We start from the raw sequence: 9,825 nt of genomic DNA on the forward strand, positions 1-9,825 counted from the left end.
ACAAACTAAGCAATGTGACTAACAAGGTCACATAAACCAAATTAGCCATGCAAGGGAGCTACTTCTATGCTACACAAGCAAGAAGGTAACTAGTAAGCTACACAAGCTAACTAATTATAAGAGCAACTACACAAGCACAATGCATGCAAAAGTAATTAAAAGCTTGTGTAACGAGGATGCAAACCAACGGGAAGAACAAGGTTGACACGGTGATTTTTCTCCCAAGGTTCACGTGTTTGCCAACACGCTAGTCCCCGTTGTGTCGACCGCTCACTTGGTGGTTCGGCGGCTAATTGGAATCACCCACCAAGCCCGTACGTCGGGCACCGCAAGAACCTACTCCAAAAGTGAGGGTAGCTCAATGACACGCTCAACTAGAGTTGCTCTTTGTGGCTCCCGCAGGGCAAGCACAATGCCCCTCACAAAAGTTCTTCTCCGGAGCACCACACAAGCTTCTTGCGGGCTTCGACGGAGACCACCACCAAGCCGTCTAGGAGGTGGCAACCTCCAAGAGTAACAAACACCACCGGCTTGTAACTCGATCACCTAGTGCCACTTAATGCAACCTCACGATGCAATCGCACTAGAATCGCTCTCTCACACAATCGGATGATCACTATCAAGCATATGTGAGATGGAGGGCTCCCAACCACTACTATACAAGCCACCAAGGCTCTAGTGTGTTCAGCTTTTGGCCCAAGGCTGACCAAGGCTTCTATTTATAACCCCATGAACAAATAGAGCCGCTACCCCTTCACTGGGAAAATGTCGGGACGACCGGACGCAGGACCTCAGCGTCCGATCAACGGATGCTTGCCATGTGTCCCCTTCTTCAAACACTGATCACCCGATCTCAACGGTCATCTGACGACTGGACGCAGCAGCTTGAACTGACCGGACGCAGCAACCCTAGCGTCCAGTCATTTCTAGTAAGGTACCAGACATGACCGGACGCGTCCAGTCGGTCGCGATCACCAGCGTCCGGTCACCTCCAGCAACACTGCTCTTCCTGCATCACCATACATCACCTTGACCGGACGCACACAGCCAGCGTCTGGTCACTTTCAGCGTCAGCGTCCGGTCGATGACCGACGCCTACACGCTAACTGCCACCACTGACCGGACGCAGCAACCTAGCGTCCGATCACCACGTGACCAGCGTCCGGTCCACTTAGTGAGACCCTATCTTTTCTATATAGGGTGCCGATGGCACCGTCGGACTGTCTGCACTCTACGAGCGGACACTCCGCCGGTGGAGTTCCGAACCCTTGTCCCCGTTCCTTCACCAAGTTGATCCACATCAACTCCAACTTCTTCTCCTTTGTAAATGTGCCAACACCACCAAGTGTACACCACCGTGTGTATGTGTGCTAGCATTTTCATAATCATTTCCCAAAGGATTAGTCACTCAACTTACCACGCCACTCAATCCTAGCAACGATGTAAGGTTAGATCACTCGAGTGGCACTAGATGACCGATATGCAAACAAGTTTGCCCCTCTTGATAGTACGACCATCTATCCTAAACCCAGTCATCAACTTCTCTACACACCTATGACCGGTAGAATGAAATGCCCTAGGTTATACCTTTGCCTTGCGCATTTCATTCCATCTCCTCCAATGTCGATGCAACACATGCACCAACATGATCAACAATGATATGATCCATTTCATATCATCACGTGATCATATTGGTTCATCGATCTTGACTTCACTTGTTTTTCATCGTTGCCTTCGTCCATCGGCGCCAAGTCTTGCTCAAGCTTCACCGCCACGCGGTCCATCGCTCCAAAGCCTTCAACTTGCCCTTCACGCTTGCAACCGGTCCATCAAGCCAAGTCTTGTCTTGATCTTCTCCACCTTGATCACATGACTCAATGTCATGTCTCATGTGCAATGAGTTCCTTCATCATCACATGTGTGAGCTTTGCAACATCTCCAAGCCATTTTCACCTTCATGGCATATGTTGCTCACACACATGTACATATGGACTAATCACCTGTGTATCTCACATAAACACAATTAGTCCACCTAGGTTGTCACTCAATTACCAAAACCACACAAGGACCTTTCAGCGAGGGTGAGGTAGGGTGGCCACCGCGATGAGCGAGAGCGAGGTCGAGGGAGACAGGGCGGCGGCGACGGCTAGGGGCAGCCTCTTCGGCGTGGTTTTTTTTTGTTTTGTGTGCAATGACCACATTACCCTTCAATGAATAAAATCAATAAAAATGGCTATTTCGTGGAGACAATGGAAAAGCGATGCCAACCATTATAAAAGATCTCATTTTATAAATATTTTATAGCAAAAGGTAGAAGTTAAAGTTATTTTTGAAGACCATGTCGGTGTTTAATGACTTTCTTTAGTGACATGGAGAACGCTTAGGTGACATTCTTGGGAACAGTAGACTACTGTTAAATCTTGACTCTGCTATGTGCCTTTTTCGTTTCGTATGTCGCAAAAAATTTTGGTTTTGGCTACTGTAGCAATTTCGTTTGTATTTGACAATTAGTGTCTAATTATGGACTAATTAGGTTCGAAAGTTTCGTCTCGCGATTTCTCACCCAACTGTGTAATTAGTTTTGTTTTTCGTCTATATTTAGTACTCTATGTATATGCCGCAAGATTCGATGTGACATTTTAGGATGAAAATTTTTAGAATCTAAACAGGGCCTTAGTAGTTGTGATTTTCCAAAATAACTGAGGTGCTAGTCGCTAGTACTCCTATATAAGGCGGCGCGGGCAGGAGCTCAAGTGGAACACCAGCAGCATAGACAAAATCACCAATTCCAGCAAAGCGGCTCCGCTGAAGCCTTGGACCTTGGAGCGGTAGCCACCACCAGTAGCCAGAGCAGTAATGGGGTCGCTGCCGACGGCAGAGGGGGAGAGAAGCCAGCAGGCCGCCGCACGTGGTGATGGTCCCGTACCCGGCGCAGGGCCATGTCACGCCGATGCTGCAGCTGGCCAAGCTACTCTACACACGCGGCTTCCACATCACCTTCGTCAACAACGAGTTCAACCACCGCCGCCACCTGCGCGCGCGCGGGCCGGGCGCGCTCGACGGCGCGCCGGGGTTCCGCTTCGCCGCCATCGACGACGGCCTTCCGCCCTCCGACGCCGACGCCACGCAGGACGTCCCCGCGCTCTGCTACTCCACCATGACCACCTGCCTGCCCCGGTTCAAGGACCTCGTCGCCAGGACCAATTCCGAGGCCGAGGCCCAGGGACGGCCCGCCGTGACGTGCGTCGTCGCCGACAGCGTCATGAGCTTCGCGCTCCGCGGCGCGCGGGAGCTCGGCCTCCGCTGCGCCACGCTCTGGACCGCCAGCGCCTGCGGCTTCATCGGCTACTACTACTACCGCCACCTCGTCGAGCGGGGCATCGTCCCGCTCGAGAACGATGCACGGCTCACCGACGGGTACCTGGACACCGTCGTCGTCGACTGGATCCCCGGCGCGCCCAAGGACCTGCGGCTCCGGGACTTCCCGAGCTTCGTGCGCACCACGGACCCAGACGACATCATGCTCAACTTCTTCATCCACGAGGTAGCCGGGATGTCGCAGGCGTCGGCGGTGGTCATCAACACCTTCGACGAGCTCGACGCCACGCTGCTCCACGCCATGGCGAAGCTCCTGTCGCGGCCCATCTACACCGTGGGCCCGCTCCCGCTGGCGGTGCGAAACAACGTCCCCGCGGACAGCCCCGTCGCGGCCATCGGGTCCAACCTGTGGAAGGAGCAGGACGCGCCGCTCCGGTGGCTTTACGGCCGCGCGCCGCGCTCGGTCGTGTACATCAACTTCGGGAGCATCACGGTGATGTCCAACTAGCAGCTGGCCGAGTTCGCGTGGGGGCTGGCCAACACCGGCTTCGCGTTCCTGTGGAACGTGCGCCCGGACCTCGTCAAGGGCGCTGGCGGCGACGCTGCTGGCTCCGGGCTGCCGCCGGAGTTCCTGGTCGCGACGGAGGGCCGGAGCATGCTGTCGACGTGGTGCCCGCAGGCGGCGGTGCTGGAGCACGAGGCCGTGGGGGTGTTCCTGACGCACTCCGGGTGGAACTCCACGCTGGAGAGCATCTGCGGCGGCGTGCCCATGGTGTGCTGGCCCTTCTTCGCCGAGCAGCAGACCAACTGCCGGTACAAGCGCACCGAGTGGGGCATCGGGATGGAGATCGGAAATGACGTCCGGCGGGGCGAGGTGGAGGCGCTCATACGGGAGGCCATGGAAGGGGAGAAAGGGCGGGAGATGTGGCGGTGCGTGACGGAGCTCAAGGAGAGCGCCGTGGCCGCGGCGAGGCCCGACGGACGATCTATGCGCAACGTGGACAGGCTCATCGACGAGGTGCTCCTAGCATGAGCATTGAACATGCATCCTTTTGGCGCGCGGGTTGCTCTCCTCCGATCCTAAGATATCATATCCTTGTTTTTAGTTTAATGTGAGAGTGGCAACGCTTAATTAAGTTACACATGGGACCTATATCTCTCTCGTAGTTGGAGGTCATTAACAAAGCGCTGTTTTAGGGCCAGAAAAGGACTTTGACAAAACTTATTTCGCACCAGTCAATTCAAGGTATAGTCATTGTTCAGTTGCGAATGAGTATAACATCGGTTCTATATTGATGTTTAAGTTAATTGTTTACATCGAAACTCTGGTATATCAAATAAGAGTGGATTTGAGAACATCAATATGTGCCTTGGTATGTGGTGAGAATTGTTAGATTTAATTATGGGCTTGGCCTATTTTAATTCAATTATATCAAATAAATCCTAAGGGCACATATTAAATGTTATGTGTAATATAGTTTTAGTCCCGTATGAGATTTTGAGTAGATGTTAACTCAACTTATATAAGTGAACTGTGTATGCATCTATTTGAGAAGTTGAGAGAGGAAGGGCGTGCCGTATGCGGGCGCACTGCCGCTGCCGAGGCAAGGCGCAGCATGGCGTGATTGTCATAGTACACGGGCCCGTCATGACAGAAGACGGGAGTTACAAGAGTTTCTGTTTCTGTACCGTGCCCGATATGTCAGATCCGTTCGACTTCTGAACTGCGGGCTTGTGAGTATAATTCCAGTGCTCCCGCTGCAACCAGAGAATTCGCGCCCTGGTTCCCGCGTGTATAGGAATAGGGAGAGTAGGCCTCCAAAGCCGGCGACGTTCTTGGGTTCATTTGCTTGAGTGAAGACGGACAAAGTTTCTGAAGAGCGTCTTCCACGCAACTGCTCGATCTTCATCCTGCTACTTCTGGACGGCTTGGCAACTTCTTCCAACGGAGTGGTGATCTACAACCTGTATGCATGGCGTCGAGCGGGATGACTGCATCAACAAACACTATGTCTACTAGTGGAAACGGCTCTAGTGCCGCTGGGTATGCTATTGTAGTGCCCACTTTCTATTTTCCATGTTTGAATCCATGATTGTATGATGCTCGTTAATTTATTTGCAACGTACTGTTAATATTTTTTGGATTAAATTAGCATCAAAATTGCCTAAATTTCTAACGAAATGGATCATTTTGATGTATTTTTTTATATCAATACAAACTTCTTTTATGTAAAAATACGATCGATTATTGATTGTTTTTTTGTTGAATATCGATTGTTTTTTGTTGAGGCATATTTTTTTTAGAGAGACGACAAAAGCTTTGCCAGATTTTTATTAGGCGATGAAAAAGGAAAAACGATAATTACAAAAAGGTTTCTTTAGAGGCCAAACTCCAAACTACCCAGGCGCAAAGGCCAGACACTACTAAGGGCGCGTTTAGTTGCCAAAAAATTTTGGGTTTGATTGCTGTAGCACTTTTGTTTGTATTTGATAATTAGTGTTTAATTATGGACTAATTAGGTTCGAAAGTTTCGTTTTGCGATTTCTCACCCAACTGTGCAATTAGTTTTGTTTTACGTCTACATTTAGTACTCCATACATATACTGCAAGATTCGATGTGACACTTTGGGATAAAATTTTTTGAAATAACTAACGAAACAAAAGACAGCTCAAACTTCCAGGGTACGAACAGACTGGAACAAAGAAATTAAACTACTCATCATTGATGATCGGTCTCGTTGCAAGCTGGTATTGCTGGATATCATCTTTGCACACCAGTGGGCTGTTCGCTGGTTAATTTCTGGGCTGATTTAGGCTAGCTGGTGCTGGTTTGTTGTGAAAGAAAAATACTGTTGGCTAACTGGTTACTGGCGAACAGGGTGCAGAGCTACTCCGTACTTGGCATGGTTGAAGTGATTTTTATTGGAAGATTCTTCTATTTATTTCTTTTCAGCCATTGCACCAGAGGTATATCATGATCTTCTGTCTCTTCTATCAAATTTGCTGCGGCATTTCCGCCAGAAACCATGGAGCGAACCGTTCGTACCCACTGAGGCTCAGTTTAGTTCTCGGAAATTTTGGTAAAACAACACTATAGTATTTTTGTTGTTATTTGGTAATTAGTGTTCAATCATAGTCTAATTAGGTTTAAAAAATTCGTCTCGTAGATTTTGTCTAAACTGTATAATTAATTTTATTTTTTATTTATATTTAATGCTTCATGCGTTCAAAGATTCGATGTGACGAAAAATCTTAAAAAATTTGGTGTTTTGGAGGGGAACTAAACAGGCCCTGAGTCAAGTACCGAAAGCTGGAGCCATTGTCGAGGCATATTAAGGGTCCGTTTGGATGGGCTTTTGGCTTTGGTTTTTGACCCCAAAAGTCAAAAGCCCAACCAAAGGGGTTACTTTTTCAGGCGGTTTTTTTAGAAGCAGCTGCTTTTCCATAGTACATTTTTAAAAGCTGGTTTGATCCTGTTTTTAGCTTTTGGCTTTCTGCTTTTCGAAATTGGTGGAATAAAAAGCTCTTCCATAGTTATTTCAAGAGAGATAAAGATAGAATATATATTTTATACTTGTTTAATCAAACAGCTTTCAGCTTTTCTACATCTCACAGCCCACAACAGTTTTCCCACAGCTCACAGCCCACAGCAGCTTTTTCCCACAGCCACAGCTCAACCAAACACATCCTAAAACGAAATATTGACAAATAGACACATGCATGTGGTGGCATCAAAATTGCAGCTTTCTGAACATGAACGCGACAATTGCTAGTTTCCAAGTTGCTTGGGCGTACGCGTACCCTACAAGCAAGCTGATGCTGATGTGAATAATTGATGAATCCGGTGGCCTGAAACTGTCGATTAGGCAGCGCACAGCCTAGGAGTGCCTGTTATCGAACAATACAAAGAGGTCCCAATCATGTCAGCAGTGTTCTGGCCCAGCTGCCTGCCGTACTCCGTGCTCGTGGTCATGGAGCACGTGGTGCCCGACTGCCCGGTGCCCCCTTCCCTGCCCGAGCGCGCACGCACGGGGAAAGGACAAGCATCAAGCAGGTACTGGCCGAGCTGCCGGTGGCCGGTGCCGGGTGGGACCGGGGCGGCGGGCGATCGGATGAATCCGATCGAGATCATATCAGAGCAAGAGAAAATGCATGCATCGACTTGCTTGATTGGTTGCATCTTGCACGCCACTGCTTGGAGCCACATGGGAGTAGCAAACTATTCGTCTCGGATGCACTGTAGCGTCTCCATCGGCGGAAACTCGTCGTCCGCCGGCGTGGGCACGGCAGGAGCCGGCAGGTCAATGCGTGCGGCCTGACCATGCCGGGCACTGTCCACAGTGGCCCGTTCGCTTCGTCGAAAAAACAAGACGAAATACTATTCCAACTGATTTGTGGTGAGAGAAAAACATTGTTCCGGCTAAAAAAATAAGCTGAAAAAGACGAATTATAAGAGAAACGAACAGGACCAGTAGTATGCAAGCCTGGACGTGGAAAGCCTCCGAATATGGAAACTAAACAAGAAAACTAATTTAGAAAAAATATATACCCCACAGAAGAGAGACTCAGGCCCCGTTCGGCTTACCCCATATTCGACTTGTTCGGCTTGTTTTTTCAGTCGGAACCGTGTTTTTCTCTCACAACAATTCAGCCAGAACAGTGTTTTCAGCCAGTTTCAGCCAAGATTCAGACCAGCGAATGGAGCCTTAGATTGTATTTACTCTAGTACAATAGAGCAATTTGATAAAGAGGCGCTAGGTAGAGTTTTTATAATAAAAAATTAGCTGAATTAGTAGCATGTTTAGAGATAATCATTTAGACCAATATCATTGTATCAACTTCTTGTTCTTCTAAAACTAATTAGCAAATGTATCCATGAATTACAAAGGAACATAATACGTCTTTAAATAAAACTCGATAGTATCATTGGACATGAGTTATTTTAGCTCATATAAGCATAAGTCATGTGTCTGGATCACATACGAAACACGAAGAGCATGAGAGCATTTTAGTAAGTAAAAGATGAATAGAAGAATCACTTTGGTTTTTAATATTATATTATTATCATTGATACACATTTAGCATTAATTGGTGTATATAAGATCAGGTAATTACAGCGACCTTAGCCTCTTCACAAAGTTTATTTCACCATGCTCCTATGCGAGCACCTTTACGAGTATAACATAACGGAACAAGTATATACATAATACTATAATAGTAGGAGGAAGCTCATTCATTTCGGTTTGAGTTCTCGACTTCACGTTGATTCTCGTATTTTTCTAATTTTATTTTAAAATTTAACGACATTATTATTTTTTCAATAACTAGTGACGTGTCAGTTGACACAGTGACTTTACCAATCTTGAAATCTACTGACTTAAATTCAGTTAGTAACGAAAATGAGAGGGGAAAAACAGCTCTCATGTTTCTGTTTCTATGATTTTTGCAGAAATAGGACCAAGCTACTAAAAAATTAGGTTCGAAAATGATATACAGAAACAACCAATACATGTGAAAATTCAACAGAAACGAATGGAAGATTGGAATCTAAGCCCGAATACCGCACGCCTGCACTTCATGTCTGCATCTAGTGTCTGCGTTGTACAGCTGCACTGCACGGGCTTGCATCAGCCTGTTCGGGAGACCGTAAACGATCGTGGATTATTTATTGCTGACTGGTTTGGTGTGAGAGAAAAACACTATTTCCAGCTGGAAATTTACGATCGTTTACGAGCCAACGAACAGGCTGCATGCAGATGCAACCACACACCAAGCAGCAGGAAGCCTGCAAGCAAGCGGCAAGCCTATACGACAAGTCAACAACCAATTATATTAAAAAAATGTCAACAACCAGCAAGCACCAAGCAAGGAAGCAACAGCAATCCGGTGGAAGTTCATTTGGAAGCTAGCTTGACAGGCTGAGTAATCCAGTGGAAGTTCATTCAATAATGAAAGCTAGCTTGACAGGTTGAGATAATCAATACTCTCCTCGTTCTAATTATAAATCATTTCGTCTTTTCTAACTACATTGTTTTTACTATGCGTCTAGATATGGCATATATCTAGATGCATAGCAAATGTTAGTATCTTTATATATTTGATTAAAATTTTACATTATTTTGATTTCTCAAAAATCGACAATTGTATTCTTTTAGGAATAGCAGGAGTTATAGCTTTTCAAAGCCGTACTTTACTTAGAACTAGCATGATTTCCTCCGGTTATGATTGATTTACAGCTATGGGAAACATCACTAGTATATCTACTGCCAGGAGCGTCCAATAGATAAACTTTAGGAGGAGCTAGCACCGCCTAACATGTGTATGGTTATGTGATTACCAGAAAAAATATATCTGCTTGAATAAAAAGAAGCGTATGTGCTTTTATTCAATCTTACTCTTGTGTGGCTTGTTGGAAATGTTGTTTTTAAATACTTCTATGTAGTACTCCTTCTGTTTCAAATTATAAAAATATTTTGGCTTTTCTAGATACATAGTTTTTGCTTCGT

The 9,825-nt window shown here is 46.7% G+C and overlaps 1 pseudogene; it reads left to right on the forward strand.

Moving 5' to 3' along the window:
* The first annotated feature begins 2,761 nt into the window (after positions 1-2,761).
* Positions 2,762-5,388, forward strand: LOC136477177 (UDP-glycosyltransferase 85A2-like; annotated as a pseudogene).
* The last annotated feature ends 4,437 nt before the right edge of the window (positions 5,389-9,825 follow it).

Source organism: Miscanthus floridulus, chromosome 8 (assembly GCF_019320115.1).
Source record: "Miscanthus floridulus cultivar M001 chromosome 8, ASM1932011v1, whole genome shotgun sequence".
NCBI classification, from domain to species: domain Eukaryota; kingdom Viridiplantae; phylum Streptophyta; class Magnoliopsida; order Poales; family Poaceae; genus Miscanthus; species Miscanthus floridulus.